Source organism: Protopterus annectens, chromosome 1.part0, assembly GCF_019279795.1.
Source record: "Protopterus annectens isolate FY-2018-M chromosome 1.part0, PAN1.0, whole genome shotgun sequence".
Lineage (NCBI taxonomy): Eukaryota > Metazoa > Chordata > Ceratodontiformes > Protopteridae > Protopterus > Protopterus annectens.
Window position 1 is genome coordinate 1,345,615,428 of NC_056725.1, and position 17,796 is coordinate 1,345,633,223.

Genomic DNA, 17,796 nt, shown 5'->3' on the forward strand with positions numbered 1-17,796 from the left:
TAAAGTCTAAGGTAGATGCTTTGGCGGAAGGTATTGAGTGTAAAGAGTTGCAGGATTTAGTTCATGTTTCTGAACAGGTGGGTAAGCATTCTTTGCAATGTGGTTTTGATGCTGTGCAGGCCTCTTCGAGGGTGGCTGCCACTGGTTCGGTTCTTCGCAGGCACGCCTGGTTGAGGGATCAGAATTTAGCTGAGCATGTGAACAAGGATTTTAGATGCTCCTTTACAATCTGATGTGTTGTTTGGTTCGCCTGTGGAAGCAGTTCTAAAGAAAATGGAAGACAAGGCTAAGTCTATGCAGACTGTTAAAGATTTTGCAGGTTCAGCCTCCAGTTTAGTAGAAATTGGCCTACCAAGGGGTGGACATATCCTGCTTATGATTCCCAGTCTAGGGGTAGGTCTAGACGTGGTAGAGGCAGAGCTCTAGGGTCTTTTAGGCCTAGAACAGGGAGTTCACCTGCTCAGTCTTCTGGTGAGGGCAGGGGTCAGTCCTTTCGTAAACAGACACAATGACCTGCCTTTTCAGCTGCCAGAATCTTCTCGTCTGGCAGCACCTTTGGGAGGAAGGTTGGCACTTTTCAAAGAAAACTGGAGTTTAATTACCCAAGACAGATGGGTATTGGATATCATTCACCACGGTTACAGGTTTTATTTCCATACCTTGCCTCCTTTCAAAGGCATGCCAGACATTCCTCCTCAACAAAGGAAAGAGGCTCACAAGCAAATTTCTCTGTTGCTCCAAATAGGGGCCATTCAGCCGGTTCCTGTGCCAGAAAGGGGCCTAGGATTTTATTCTCGCCTGTTCCTAGTACCAAAAAAGGGGAACACGTGGAGACCAATTTTGGATCTGTCTATCCTCAACACTTATCTGGACATTCCCAAGTTCAAAATGTTGACGTTACAACAGCTTTTACCTCTGCTGGGCAGAGACCACTGGATGGTAACTTTGGATCTCAAGGAAGCTTACCTTCATGTTCCTATCAGACTAATTTGCAGGAAGTATCTGCGTTTTCCAGCTGGGAATTCTCATTATCAGTTCTCTGCATTGCCCTTTGGCTTATCTACTGCGCCCAGAGTATTCACAAAGGTTCTGGCTCCAGTGATAGCTTTCTTCAGGCTAAAAGGAATACAAATCTATCCTTATTTGGACGATTGCCTGATTCTGGCTCAAGGAAGGGACGTGCTTCTTCAGCATTTGGAATATGTGATAGCAGTGCTAAGATGCCTAGGGTATTCTGTGAACGAAATAAAGTCCAGTCTAGTACCCTCTCAAGACATGTGCTTTCTGGGTGTGAGACTGAATACAGCAACCCAGATGGCCTTTTTAACCCCGGACAAACAAAAGAATCTTTCTCTTTACTTCCATCAACTATCTCATCAGTCCGGGCTGACTGCAAGGACAGTCCTTCAAGCCTTAGGGTTCATGGCATCTTGTATTCTGGTACTTCCCAATGCCAAACTGCATATGAGGAAGCTACAATGGTATCTCAAAATGTATGGACACAGCACTGCCAGGATTTGGACACTGTCATTCAAATAATACCTTGCATTCAAAAGGAATTTTTGTGGTGGGCTCAGGAATGTCACCTAAACAAGGGACTCTCTGTGACCCGGCCAGAGGCGAGTCAGATTCTAACGACAGATGCCTCAGACACAGCTTGGGGAGCTCATCTGAATGGAAAGTGGATACAAGACAAGTGGCCTGCCAGACTGCAGCATCTACATATCAACATGAAGGAGATGTTAGCAGTCCAGTTTGCATTACTGGCTTTCAAGGATTTACTTCTTCCAGGGCAGGTGTTGATTCTAACAGACAACACAACTGTCATGTGGTACATCAACAAACAAGGGGGAACACATTCTTATCCTCTATGCAGGCAAGCAATGATTTTGTGGGAGACTGCGTTAAGCTTGCAGCTGAATCTTCAAGCAAGGTTTCTGCCAGGAGCACAGAACTCCTTAGCAGATGTGTTAAGCAGGCAAATCATGGATCCCCACGAGTGAAAACTGGATCTTCATGTATTTCAGACATTGACAGTGTCATGGGGAACTCCAGACATAGATCTGTTCGCTTCTCCACTAAAGCACCAGCTGCCAAAGTTTTGCACGAAAAGGTTTCATCACACAGCCTGGAAAGTGGATGCTCTTTCTTTCAGTTGGAAAAATCTTCATGTGTATGCCTTTCCACCTCTGCCTCTCCTCCCAAAGGTACTTCTAAAGGTCAGACAAGACAAGCCAAGGATGATTTTAATAGCTCCAGATTGGCCTCGGCAGCACTGGTACCCATTGCTGAGGAGTCTGGTAAGGAAGCCTCCATGGCCCTTACCTTTGATTCCACACCTATTGTCTCAGAAGGACGGGCATCTGCTCAATGTCAAGCTTCATTCTCTTCATCTAACAGCTTGGCATATTCTGTTTTGAACCATAGCAGGTCTCCGCTTCCTCAACAAGTTTTGAATGTGATTATGGAAGCCAGAAGACCTAGTACAAGGAAAGTGTACGCAGGAAAATGGAAGAGATTTTTATTTTGGTGTGCAGCAAAGGATTTGGATGTTTCTGAGCCAAATTTGAGTGTGGCTCTTCAATATCTTACTGAGTTATTGGACAAAGGTTTGTCTTTCTCTTCCATTAAGATTCATGCTGCAGCAATTTCAGCTCACTATGATTGTGACCCACCATTGTTTTCTCATCCTTTGTTCAAGCAATTTCTTAGAGGGGCAAAGAATATAAGACCCCCACTTAGAGCTCCTACTCCTGCTTGGGACCTCAATTTTGTGTTGGAGAAACTCACTCTACAACCTTTTGAGCCTGCAGCTACTGCTGAATTGAAATATTTGTCATGGAAGACTGCTTTTTGTTAGCCATTACATCTGCAAGAAGGGTGTCTGAATTGCAGGCCCTTATGGCGGTTGAGCCTTTCCTGATTTTTCATAAGGATAGGGTATCTTTACGTACTAATCCTTCCTTTATGCCTAAAGTGGTTTATAGTGTGGCTTTAAACCAAACTATTCATTTGCCTACCTTTTATGCAGATCCCCAAAATAAGGGGGAAAAGATTTTGCACACTTTAGATGTACACAGGCAGTTGCGTTATTATTTAAGCAGGACTAAGGATTTTAGGCAGTCTCAGCAGTTGTTTGTTTCTTTTGCTTTGAGTTCTCAGGGCAAGCCTGTGTCAAAACAAACTATTTCTAAGTGGATTGGGTTTTGCATTGCATTTTGTTATTCCCATCATGGCAAGGAGATTCCAGCTGGGATTAGGCCTCATTCCACTAGGGCTGCTGCCACTTCAACAGCATTTCTAAGGGGGGTGGCAACTAAGGATATTTTGGAGGCAGCTACTTGGAGTTCAGTGCATACTTTCTCTAAGCATTACCACCTTCCTCTCTACTCTAAATCTAGGGCTGGTTTTGCCACGGCTATTTTGCAGGGCATGTTGTCAGCTCCTGCTTCCTTTTGATTTGCCAGCCTCCCTTACCTCTGCTTTGGGATTCTACCCAAGTGTTAGGACTGCAGCAATGTGGTATGAAGAACATAGTACAGTTTTGTACCTACCATAAATGTAGATGTTCAAGATCCACATTGCTGCAGTCCAATTACCTCCCTCCTTCCCTCTGTGTTTAGGGGTGGTTGTGTGGGTGAGGTTATACTCTTGTAAATTTGTATATATTGTATATATATTTGGTGCAGGAGTGTGTGGTGTTTTTTGGTTTTAGCCTTATCTTTTTTGGGTCTTCTGACATCTGGGGCAAGAAAAGACTGAGGATATGACGTCGGTCATGCGCATTTGTACCCTGACGTCCTGACGTCAGACTAATGCGCCTTGACCGACGTCAGCCATATACTTTGGTATTCGGGCCGACTGGGACAGCGGACTACCCAAGTGTTAGGACTGCAGCAATGTGGATCTTCGAACATCTACATTTATGGTAGGTACAAAACTGTACTTTTTTTGCATAGACTATATTCATTCATTTTTTAGATACTCATTCATATGTGGTGTCACCATTTAGGATGTCAAACATTTTCAAAACATAATCAGTTTGGTTCATAATGACACCACCACCACCTTTATCATGTTTCATGATCCTGATATTCTTGTTTTTTCATTAAATTACGTAAAACAGTCCTTTCTCTTCCACTAAAGTTATCCTTGTAATGGCTAACTTTAATGCAATTTCTAAAACCAAACGTGCACACTTGTTCAAACACTGACACCATTGGATGTGAAGGAGGAATATAAGTACTCCTCTTTTTCAACAGTTCCCTATGGTGTAGAACACTACTATCACTTTTTGCAGCCACCATTACAGTGACCTGAAAAGGCACAAGCAGGAACAGTTCATCCAGTGGCTGGATGAGATTAGGACTGCTGATATCCCACAGTTGTATAAGTATACAGATAAGGATACTTTAAATTATAATGCAATAATAAATAACGCAGGAGCAACAAATATGGCAGGTGAAAAACAAATATTTTATTAACAAAAGTGAATGCTTTCACGTAGATCAACCACACCTCATCAGACTTTAAAACAACAATTCATAATCCTTACTTAAATACAAAACTAATTATCTCATTAGATAGTCAACATTAATAGTTGTCATGACAACTAATTAAAAGCACCTCCCCAAAGAAGTATAGCTTAAAAGTGATACATTCACAGACCGCTGAAATGCTCAATGTAAGACATAACATTATACGATAGTAATGAATAAAAACTTCAGAGTAAGTTATAACTTAGTATATCAACCCTTCCCCATGTACAGTAACATTATTTAGTAAAATCTTTCACATCAACTTATCATAAATCATATCTATGCACCATAAGCATAATATAAAATGTTCATCATGTACTAAAAATGTAGTTACCAAACTGCCATCTCACCTATTACTCACAGTAATCGTCGTAGAAATGAATATAGATCATCCAATCATTATGCTTGAAAGCATAAATCAGAACTTAGTAAATATAACGTAAAACAAAAATAAATTAACAAACTAATAAACAGATACTACCAAGGTGGGCTTATATCATCTGATGTGTCAATCTTATTGTACAATTGCCAAAATAACAGATTCTAACAACCAAAGCATCTATTAAAACTTATTGTAAAATGCTTACCCTAAAATATTATTAGAAACCACTAAATCATGAAATATCCTGGAGTTGACTGAATACATGAACCGACACATAAAACGTGTGCCGTACGAGAACAAACTTGCTCATGAGTTTTACGTGTCAGTTCATGTATTCAGTCAAATTTAATTTAGGATATTTCATGTTGCTTTGGTTGTTAGAATCTGTTATTTTGGCATTATTTTGTTTATGATGCAAGCCATCTCCAGACTACTGGATGCGTGATTGCTAATTCTGTCAAGGGGTAATGATGTCACATATGGACAGAGGCAGTATGTAATTCAATCAAACAAATACACACATAACCACATAGCCTTACTGTCTTCCATCATATAGCTACAGTGATTTTGGTTTAAAGTGTATAATAATGGCTATGATTTTATGTGTTGTTGGCCTTTAGCCTAGTAATGTCATATAACCCTATGAACATGTCAGTGTTGCTGTCATCCACATGTGCTATGTTGATGTGTGGATGTACAGTAGCTCTACAAGATGGTATTACAATCTATGATGTGAAGTAATGTATTGATGGCCACTGCTGACATTGGATTATATGTTCCTTCCATAACACCTGTAGTAATATGCCTCCTGCGAACTGAGATGGGATGATGCTATGTATATTGTTGCGTTAGCAAGACGTGTTTTTGTAGTGGAGCATATCAACATTCTACACAGTTCTCATTTGGCCATCACAGTGACACTTGCAGTGTGGCACGTGTGCATGTGTATACCTAGCATCATTAAATGCTGTGTGACATACATCCATATAAAGTCATACTGATTACTTGGGTACATAAGTCTTGTTTCATCCACATGTGATGTTGTGATATGCACAAACATATCCTAAGTTTGGATTCTATTGCAACCTTGTGGAATTCATTGTATGTGCAATTGTGTTGCTATTTCCAAGGATTATTGAGGTGGTCCCCAGTAGCATTGTGTGATTGTCAGCATTTGTGTTAGAAACTGTTCTGCATGCGCCACATTCAGCTCATTTGTAATGTGTCCTTATATGGTATCAGGCTGCTCACACACAGCTTTCCAATGAAAGATATACAGGTGTACATTGTGCGAATGATGTAATTATATAACATTGGCAGAGTTGTATGATTGTGTGAACAGTACCACTGTGTGGCATGTGATGCATAACCAATGTTGTGTTTGGAGGTGCTGTCACAAATATTTTTTTTTAAATAAGTGTGAAATGTTGAGGGGAATGCACAACTAAGTGCAAAACAGTTTGTGGATGCCACTATCCATACTCAGCTGCAGAAAGTAGACAACCTGCAAGCTGATAGTTTGTCTCAAAATGCATCCCACTGTCCCTGCTGGCCATCAGCCAGAGTATACACGCAAACATTAGTCAGTTTATTTTCTCAGGAGAGCAGCTCATCTGTGTGCTCTCTAAGGCTAAAAACACAGAATCAATGGGACTTGACAATATTATAGGCTGCCTATACAATAACTTAAAATCTGATGTAGCAGACACAGTTGGATCACTACTTAAACACAGGCTATAGACAGCCCATGTTCTGGCAGAAGTTATACAGCAACAGTCATCTGTCTGAACAAGGGGGGGACAATCATCTTATGCAGGGAATTATAGACCCATAATCCTGACTCTCCTTATCTATGAGGCAGAACAAAGACTCATCATGGACTTTATCCAAAAAGATACATGTACTCTTGTGACTGTGTACCCCACCCATTTCTGATTCGTTAAGGCTACATCATGTCTGTTAAATCTGGTCAACATCTTCAAGATCACCAAGGATTTGCATGTGGAAAAGAATGTCATCCTGCAGAACTTGACCCGACCAAGACATTTGGCACAAATCCACACTCAGGTGTTGAAGAGAAACTGTCTCAAGTGGGCATAAACACCTCTGTCACCAAGTGGGTAGACAAATGGATCACAGACAAGACATAAAATGTCAAAATGTGTGAAGTCACCTCTTGCAAGAGGCCAGTGACCAGGGCTCTACCTCAGGTGTCTGCACTAGGCCCTTTCCTGTTCAGTATTTAATTTTCAAAAATCAAGAAATACTTAGACAGCTTTTGACCAACTTTGTGGATGACTGCAAATTGTGGACAGTAATTGAATCTAAGAATGCTATTGATGTACTGCAGAAAGTACTAACACACAAAAATGATTGATGCCAGAGCCATGGAGATACATTAAATGAACAAAAAAATAATAATTATTCCCATTTTGAAAGCAAATACACAAGCTAATTACAATATAGACAGCACACACCTATGAACAGACCAAGTGGCACATGACCTGGGTACTTAAGATAGATGGTAAGCAGAACTTCCACCAGCATGTGACCACAGTGGTGACAAATCCTTTGTATGTAGCACACTTCCTGAGTATTGGCAGGCCATCCACATAAAAGGACATTATAGTCCCACTGTTCTCAGCCCTCATCACACCAATAATTGAATGCACTGCACCCTTTTATGTGTACCTCAATACAAATCTTTCAAGGTTGATTTTATATCACTTTTGCCACAGTGAGCTTCCACACATCTTTTTGTTCATGCATAAGTATTCTTTGTGATACATAACCATTAGGAGTTGACAGTGCAGACTTCCCTTCAAGGTGTTTTACAAAATACATGTGTAAAATGTTTTCCTGAGATGCACCCAGTAAATACATAGTTCATTGACAACATTGATGGCATTGGTTCAATTCTTGTAAGTATGGATTGTGACATATATGTGACATGCAAACCTCTCAAATCGCCAGGATTGCTTATAATTTAAACTCCAGGTGTAACAGTGTCCCTGTTAACACCTCCCAAAAGGGTCATTTTTGAGGAAGGTGTGCTTGATTCCCCTGATAGATTACTGACAAATCATTACAGTTGTACAAGTATGTTCATACAGAACATGTATATAAACTCACAACCACATATTTTATATCAATGATACAGATTAATGGTGCTATATTCTGATGTTGTCCATGATTGTGCATGCTTCTGTCTACTGTTGTCCGTGAACCTGCTGATATGCATCCCAATTGGGTGAGATCTGTGCTGACATTGCATTCATATTCAAGCAACTTATTTTGCACATCTTCACAATGTGCACATACCCCTTATGTTATATACCGTCCTTTCTAAATGTCCTCCCCCCTGATCATGTCAGAGTGTTTATAGCGCAACCAATCATTGCCATTGATATGTGACCTTGTGTGACAGTCACATAGTATACAATAACTTGTGCTGATATGAATGTGCCCACACAGGGGAGGTGTAAACAGTAGTATGTACTGTGTTATGTACATATGCATTTCTGTTCATGCTACAACTGTCTAGTCTTTGGGATGTACATACACTGACATGCCCTTATCTGGTGTACACTACCATGTTTCACTTGTCCTTTTCCCCTTTCTTCATTACTACCATTCATGTTTGTGGTCCTTTTCAATATACATACTCCCCCAGACTAGTGTATTTATAATGCAGTCTGTGTACCCTTGATGATCACCACAAAACATTTATTTCAGTATGCCAAAAACATGTTATAGTGTTCACTGAGTACGCTCTTCTTTAATGTTTTAGTACTGCAGTCATTGCCTTAATTTTAGCCCTGGTAGTGATTGTAGCTGTCCATGCAATCTTGCAGAACAAGTTTGCCATTAGGTAAACTTGTCTACATGTCTAAATGTGGTTGTGCCGCTTTACACGGTGTCCTGGCTGGCAACACTGTTGTTGGCCAAGAAACATCACTTGTATCCATGTAAGCGCAATGCGTGGCATGCATATGCAGTTAGCACTGGTGCTCATCATACAGAAACATAAGCTGTGTGTAGGCTTTGCACTAAGCCTACATGGATTTATTGAATCCCTGGGATTGTCTTTCCATTTTCATTTACCAATCTTTTGTAACCTCTTCTGATTGATTCTTGTAGTTATCATGCAATATTTTTATGCCCTACTAATTATCCCATTTTGATAGCAGCTTCTGTTCTAGACTTGGTGTAAACATCAACCAAAGCTGACCTTTCAGTTAGTACCCCCCCAAACCTTTTTTTTTATCTGTACTCTGTTGTCAATCTTTAGTAGGGAAGGCAGTGTCTGACCTGAAGTCCAAACTTCCTCTTGGCCTCGTCCCAGTCTATTGTCTTTCCCACCATAGGTATTTGATCGTAATACCTTGGTTCTTTTAATAATTTTTCTCCAGTAATTCCAGCCCCCTTTTGCTATTTTTTGTGCCCCTACTTGCAGTCATCCCTACTCGTCGTCTTTTCCATATTCCCATGTTGACTTAGTTCTCAGAATATTTTCAGCTGCTTTATAAATATAATGCTCTGTATGATTGTTACTCTCCTTAAGGGCCTCCATCCAAAGTTATACTTTCTCATTGTCCTCCATCCAAAGTTATACTTTCTCATTGTTTATTTCCCCCAAGGTTTCATCATCATGCCTTTCAAGTTTGATTTGTAACCTTCTGCTTGTGTTATGTATATGACCTTTAACTGCATTGCTGTAAAGTATCCTGCAAACTAGGTAATCCTAAAGTTTCCTGTTCTATGGGAAGAAACAACTTACCCCACTTAACTCTTGCCCTCTTCCCCTCCTAAATAAATTCCTTCAGCTCTTTATTAAATATTGTCCACAACTTCTCTAGTTGATAAAAATACACCTAACCTGTATATAAAACTAAAGGGACTAGAAAAAAATGTTACTGCTCGTAACTTACTATCCAGATCAATAATTAAGAGTGTCCAACTTCTCAATTTTTGTATTATTTTTTGTTTTCTTTCTTCCTACATATCCATATTGGAATCATGTATCATGTTCCCACAGAGATGGGTATTGCTTCACCAATTCATGACTGAGTACATAATTTACTTACTGAAGTACTGAATTACTCTTCTTTTATCCTGAAATGATCTAAAACTGTCTCAGAAAGTTCCACAACACTGAAATGTCCTTTTCTGGATTTCTCAAGTACATTATAATGTCAACTGAATAAAGCTAACATTTCTTGACTAACACACCAGGTATATTTTTAAATTTGTGAGTGCCTTATGTTCTTTGTCAATACCTGTAGGTAAAGAACAAATTATAAAGGATAAAGAGGGTGACTTTGCCTAACTCCTGTTGTCAAACACAGCTTGATCGAGAGAAATTCTCTAATCTTAATTCTTGCTTCTGACTCTTAATATAGGCTTCTAATTAACTCTATTATTCTATTAGGGAATGCAAATACTTGCATTGCTCAACTCATGAAATCCCAGCTGACTGTTGAAGGACTTCTCTGCATCAAGATCCACCAGCAATAGTGTCCTTTTCTTACACTCTGCTTCCCCCTGGATCGTCAGTGTCCTATTAATGTTGTCAAATGTTTGCCTCCCATCCACAAAGCCACATTAATCTGTAGCTATCAATTTTGGCAACATCTTTGCCATTCTTTTAGACATAGGTATAAACACTCTGTAATCATGGTTTAAAATTCAAACTGGTCTATATGAAGCTGGATGTGAAAGGTCTCTACTTTTTGAGTTAACAAACCATCACAGCTTTCTTTCAAGATGCTAGTACCATCCCTTCTTTTAAAATATTGTTGTGCAAATCTTCCAGATCTATTATTACTTTCTGCCCTCCTAACTTCCAGACTTCATATTTTCCTGGAAACTTTCCTGTTGATTAATTATTCATCATTTTATCTCATCCTTTCACGTCTTAGTTAAATGTTGAGCCTCATCTTCCTTTAACTTTGGCATTGTCTTCTATAAATATTTCCTCTTGTGACATTTCTTGGTTTCTGCATTCTTCTGCTTTATACAAATTGCCATAGAATTTCAAAAGTCTCTCTAATCCCTCTATAGAATCGCTGGTTAGTCTTACTGTCATAGTCTGGACTGTTGTGGCATTCTTGTAGCAGATGAACATGAGATATGGCTATGTGGCTCTACATTGTCAGCTTAAGCACTCACTGACTTGGCTGCCTTAACCTGCTTTTGTTGTGCCACATACATACCTCTCAACCTCTTAACACAAGAAATATGGATGAAGCCTAAAATAATGTGGTGACAAAGGCCCAAAAATAAGGACAATTTTAAATATCGCTCTTATAAACTTAAAAAAAGTAGTTAGAAAAACAGAATTTGTATTAGCAAACATTTTCTGAAGGATATGAACTCTGAAACTACATTATTTAATACTTCAATCCTCGGTGATTTTCCAGGGGGAAAAAACATAATTTTTATGTGAAACAGACCAAAATTATGAGGAAAAAAATCTAGACCATTATGAGGTATGACCATATATTTTACCTGGGTGCTGTGCCGTACTCTAGCACTGCTGTAGCCATGGAGTAGTTTAGTTCTGGTTCTCCCATTGGCACTACACTTGTTTTTAATTATGTGACCTTTTGGTTGGACTAGTGGAGTTATTCATTGCCTAATCAATGTCTGATTAGTTGTGTGGCTGTTCGCATGATAGTCAGACTTGAAAATTAACACTGTACACTTATGCATCAGCAGTAATCTATGAATCCCAGTCTTAACTCCTCATTGGCTTTCTTGTCAGTATGAGAAGTCACAGAGCCTTGTTTTTGCATCTTTGTGCATTCATGTGCAAAACCACTTGTGAGATGGTACTGGAATGGCACAGGTTTTAAAGGCCTGCCCCGATGCTAACCTTACAATCATTAGAGGATACATCTTTTGTAAGGCAGAGGCACCAAGAAACAGGCACTGCACTCCTCTAGGCTCATTCCCCAGAAACTAAGGATAAAACAGAAAAGAAATTTCTGCATTCTATGCGATATAAGTTAAAATTTGTTACAAAATAAGCTACACTTCTGTAATGACAGATTAAACAGAAATTTACTTCTATTCTTTTCAGAATATTGGATGGAAAACTCATTTGTGATTGTATAAAAAACAAAAAAAAAATTAAAATGTACGCTTGAGAAAAACAATGGTGAATTTTGCATTTACCTTCAGTCATAAAGTGTTAGAGAAACAATAATTCTTTGAAACGTAACTGCTGCTGGTCCATGGTATTGTAGCACAAAACATGAGTGTATTTTAACACTTCTTGGTTGTAAACGCTACTGATTTACTATAAGAATCCTGTCCTGCTATGTGCTAGGTATTATAAAGACAATAAAACAGATGGATGGAGGGTTGTGAGGGGTTCTGTATCACATAGTCGAAATTCTGTAACTTCGAACACCATATGTTCGAACCTGTATGTTCGAAATTACAGAATTTTGAAGACGAAAAAAAAAAAAGAAAAGAACAAAAAAGAAAATAAAGGGTTGTAAGCAGGGTGGCAAGCCCCCCTGCACCCCCCACTCTTTAAATATATCAGCTCTGAGACCGTACTGCAATGCGGTAAAGGGAATTTTCCCTTTATTGCGCTGTAGCGCAATCTCAGAGTTGGTATATTTAAAGAGAGGGGGGGGGCTTGCCACCCCACTTACAACTGTCAGGAAGTTGTTGCTGGTTTTTTTTTTTTTTTTCTTTTTTTAATTCGAAGTATGACAACTTCGAACATATGTTCTCGACCATATAACGTTCAAAGTTGTCATACTTCGACTACGTAATATAGACCCGTTGTGAGGTAGGGAAGGAAAAGGAAGCATATGCTTGAATGCAGTATGGGGGTCCATTGCCTTCACAGTGAGGACCAGAGTTATGGAGAAGAAAGGAATGTTGGGAAGAATTGAAAATGGTGCAGAAATAAGAGTAGTGAATACCATGTAGGTTTATTTGTTGGAAAATTTCTATAATTTGAAATGTTAGAAAAGCTTATGAAAAAAGAATATGTAAACCTGGTAAGTATATGATTGTGAAAGGACATTGATGTTAATTTTAGATACATATTATTTCATAAATTGTAAGATTAATAAAGATGTGTTGAAAAAAGATGCCTTATAATTCTTAATCCTGTCTATCACCATAACCCCTTAGACTTGGCATATGCATGTTCCTGACGTTCTCATGCAAGAATGTTAGTACCATGGCCTCTAAAACCACTAGCCTGACCACTCTGGTCTTCTCCTAACTTTCACTTCTCCATTTAAGAATGTTGCACCTTATTTTAGTTATACATGTATATAGAAAAGAGTTATGTAATATGATGACCAAGAAGTGCAGTTCTTATGCATGCTGTCTACTACATCTAGTGATCAGCGATTTGCATAAGCTTCATCATCACCATATACATGACTTCTTACATCATAGCAACACATTATGACAATCTTTTTAGCAAGGTCAAAAACAGATAACTAGGGATACTAGAATTGACCGCTGTGACAAAACTTTCATCTGCCTGCAGTGCTGTACTGTATCCTGTATTTTGTTATCTTCTTTTCCACACATGGAACAGTAGCAGCTGTTAACACAGGCACTCAAATGTCAGGAAGAAACATGGTTGTATAAAGGTTTCATCTGTATAGTGCCATCTTATGTAACTGGACTGTACTAGTGAGAGCAAAAGCTTTCAGAGAGAACTACTCAGTGTTTCCATATGAAAAGAAACATGATCCCATATGCAAATCTTTAATGCTTGAGTAGAGTATGGCCAGTCTTTTGAATAAGTGCCCTACTTTGTTGACAGCAGCTGGAATAGAATACTCTGAGAGTGAATGATGAGGCCAGGTGTATACTTATATAATCAGCATCAAGTCTATTTTGGTAAATGGCATCTCTTATGAGTGCATTTTAGAATGAAGAACCCTCTGCAGTCATATGTCTTTAACCAACAGACCTGTCTGTGCAGCAAGTGAAACAACAAAAGGGTATTTACTTTTCTTTGAATTATTTTAACACTTAAAATGCTAAATAAATGCTGCCTATTAGACTAAACTTCGTTTATCCTGTTTAATTACACACTGCAAGATTTGTTGCGTAATTGTAGGCTAGCATAACCCATCTTTATCTCAAGTTTCCTACTCTTTAATCAGTTTTTAAAACGTAATCATTGTTGTAGTGGCATAATGAGTCACTAGTGTTTCTGTTGATCCAAAGAAGACTGCTTGCCTGCAGGAGTACGTATTCATGAACTATACAACTGTTTTGCAAATTTCGTGATATACATTTTAAAAGTATTCCATATGTAGCCTTTTTTTTTAAACTCAACAGGCCTATAATGACAAGGTGCACTACAGTCACATTGTTTCTGCATAATAATTTAATAATTTCACCTCTTTTTCGAAAAGTAAGCTTACTAAATTCACACTGAGAATGCTGCATTCTAATTTAAGAAGGTACGTAGGTTGCTACAGTAACTCTTAAGATTGTGCCCACACTGAAGATTTTTTAAGCATTGGGCATGCAGTTAGTTTGTTGGAACGAAGTAACTCTTGTAATGTTGTGACATACTTTTGCCATACTTATCACAAGTTAGGAGAGAAATGTTTGCATTTCATACACTGCATGCACTGACAACCAGTGTGATGGCTTTGTTTGATGTCCCAATATTGGAGTGTATGAAGCTTCTTTTGTTTAAATTTAATCAGTATTTGTGTGTTTTAGTGAGCTGGAAGACTGTATTTTTTGTTTGTCTTTTGTATCTGTTAACAATTCATTTCAAGTACTGAGTGCAGTTTTAGACGGTAACTATTTTAGTGCAACAACTATAGAACCATTTTGCTACTGGTAATAGTTATTGGCTGACAGCAGAGTAAATATACATGTGGCAAGCTTACAATACGTCTTACATTCCATTTCATTTATCATTAAGTGATGCAGTAAGTAAAGTGTCATCCAGTCATACCTCCCAACCTTTTAGCACAAAAATTCTGGACAAAGCAAAAAATAAAGGTGGGAGTGGAGAGAAGTGCCCAAACTCTGGCACATATTTTAAATACTGCTCTTACAAACTTAGAAAATTGCTTGAGTAACAGGTTTTGTATAGGCATGCATTTTCTGGAGGTATTAAGTTTGAAACTCAAATATCTATCAATATTTAGTGATTTTAGTAATAAATGATTTGCTAGAAAATCACAAACTTTATAAGCAATATACCAAAAAATGTAAAGCAAAAATCTGGACATTCTGCAAAAGTCTGGACAGTTGTGAGTATGCATCCAGTATCCTAGAAAGAGGCTACAAGTTCTCTTTTTCCGAAAACAGAGGTTTACTGATTTATTTAAATATTAAGGGGAAAGTGCTTTGTTCCACCACTGCTTCAAATATTTTGAGTATCTTGGCTATAATTGTGGTGGCACCAGAATTTTCAATGTATTAAAATGTATAGTTTTTTTTTAAATATATAAAAAGTCTGAGGGCCAGATTCATGAATGGCTGATTTTCGTGCTATCTTGCACATGTCATATTGTGACATGTGCATGATAGCACAGTATTTTGTATTCATTAAACAGCTCTACACGTCACGTAGAGCCACCAAAAGCAGAGTATGTTAATGACAGCATAATCAGCTGAATTACATGATACTTAACCAATCCAAGATGGTAGAGCCATTCAGGAAGGTACAAAGTAACTGTGTAGAGATGGTGTAGCCCTTTGCCATGAACTCCAAAACCTACTGGAATACAATCACCATCATACTTAAAAAAAATGCATTGTTAGGGGCTCTTGCTGGTCTCTTGCATGTATATGTGCAACAGGCTCAAATCTATGCTGCTGCTGCTGATAGATCTTGTCTGATGAGAAGTAGGGTATTCAGACCCATTTGACATATCATAGGCTGCATGATACTGAAATACCAGAGAGATACAAGGTTGATAGGGAATTTCTACAGGAACTCTGCAACCTCTATCACCCCCATCTCAGAACCAGAGGAAATTGAGGAGAACCTATACCAGTGAAAACTAAGGTATGCATAGCATTAAGGATATTAGGTACTAGTACATTCCAGAGACTCACAGAGGATATACTAGGGGTGTCACAGGCCTCAACCTCCAGAATATTGCACCATTGTCTTAATGCTATGCTACAACATGCAAGGAGTACATCTATTTTCCATGTACAGCAAAGGAGAGAGCAAGAACAATGCAGGAATTCTGTGCTGTAGCACACTTCCCTGAAGTTCTGGGAGCCATAGACTGCACTCACATAGAAATAAAAGCCCCATCTGGTAAACAGGGAAGGACATACATCAACAGGAAAGGGTTCCAGTCAGACAACTGCCAGGTTGTCAGTAATGCCTGAGGGATCATAATTAATGTCTGTGTGGGTAATTCAAGTAGTTACAGTGACTCACACATATGGCACACCTAGCAGCTGCTCACAAGGTTTTCTAGGGGTGATCTTCCACAAGGCCATCTACTGGGTGATGCAGGTTATGCACTGAAACCATGGCTCATGACAATCATCAAAAATGCACATATACCCACAGAGGAAGGATACAACAATGCCATGCAAAAACTAGAAACAACACAGAGTGTGTGTTTGGCATACTGAAGTCAGAATTCTGTTGTTTAGACATATCAGGGGGGCCCTGAAGGACGACCCAGGCACCGGTGCAGAAATTTTCACAGTCTGTGCAATGTTTCACAATATCATCTTGAGGAAACGGCTGCAACAGGGACAGCAAGGGCCAGGATCACACATTCCTGGACCACAGGCAGGGCGAGCACCTCCGGCACATACAGATGAGGATTCTGAGAGAGAACCTACAGCTGCAGAGGTAGCCGGCACATATAGGCATGCACAATATGCCCTTGCACTGGCTAAGAGACAAAGAATTGCACACACACTCACCACCTAAGACTCAAAGGTTAGCACGCACACAGTTAGCAACTAAGAGGCAAATAGCAGCACACGCATACTCACCAGTGAAGAAATGCACACAACAACCTAAGCAATGCAAATATTAAAAGTACTGTCATCCAGTGTCCACAGCCTTTACTTACTCATGTAATGTCTGGCCCCAAAGCATGACTCATAACAACAGTAAAGTCATGGTAAGTGTGGAACCTGTTGCAGACGAACAAATGTGTAAGAAGATAGACTACCTGCATACTGTCAGTCTTGTACCTGTCCTCTCTGTGCATCAGACATATATGCAACCGTAATTCAAACCCAAATGAACAAAGCCCATGGCGCAGTCATCGTCATTTGACAGGGGGGGGGTGCAGTAGGCTAAGGGTGACACCAAAGTAGTGACTGTGTGTGAGTAACAAATACAGAACATTCATTAAAGTATGAAATATCTCAGGGACTCTTAACAGGATATATATCCCAATCAATGTTAATTTATTTTTACCTTCAGTATGGGGCAGTTTTTATGGAGTGTGTGTGTGTGTCTAACACAATCAAGCTCTGTGTTAGCACTACATTCTGCCATGTGGACAGTGTGAGCCATGCATGGTAGAGTTGTCTGTTCAGTGTTGTTGTTCCCCACTACATGAAATGCCTCTGCCATTAGTTGGACTGCCACTTTCAAGTCCCAAGGTCGAAGTGAGCATGGTACCTGAACATGAGCAATGTCTGCAGAATAAGCTCTCCTCACAACTACATCCAGGACCACCACCCCATGGCCTACCACTTCTAGGTGTGGACACCTCAGTCACTGATGGAGCAGTTGAAGTAATGCCAATACTGGAAGGAATCTGGCACAGCTATGTCAGTTAACACATGTGGATACCAGATATCCCCCAGCAAATGTTCCATTACAGACACTGCCTGATCCAATGAGTCACTCATCCTATCCAAGGAGTCACC

General features: G+C 39.3%; 1 protein-coding gene across 2 annotated transcripts in view; it reads left to right on the forward strand.

Moving 5' to 3' along the window:
- Nucleotides 1–17,796, forward strand: part of DDO (D-aspartate oxidase) — a 380,203-nt gene that overhangs the window by 37,206 nt on the left and 325,201 nt on the right. The window contains exon 1 of one of the 2 annotated variants that reach the window (XM_044066667.1): nt 13,849–13,907. The exons of the other annotated variant lie outside the window; for it this stretch is intronic. The gene's annotated coding sequence lies outside the window, so the exon portion shown is untranslated. Of the gene's footprint in view, nt 1–13,848; nt 13,908–17,796 lie in introns of those variants that run through there. 2 annotated transcript variants of the gene reach the window in all.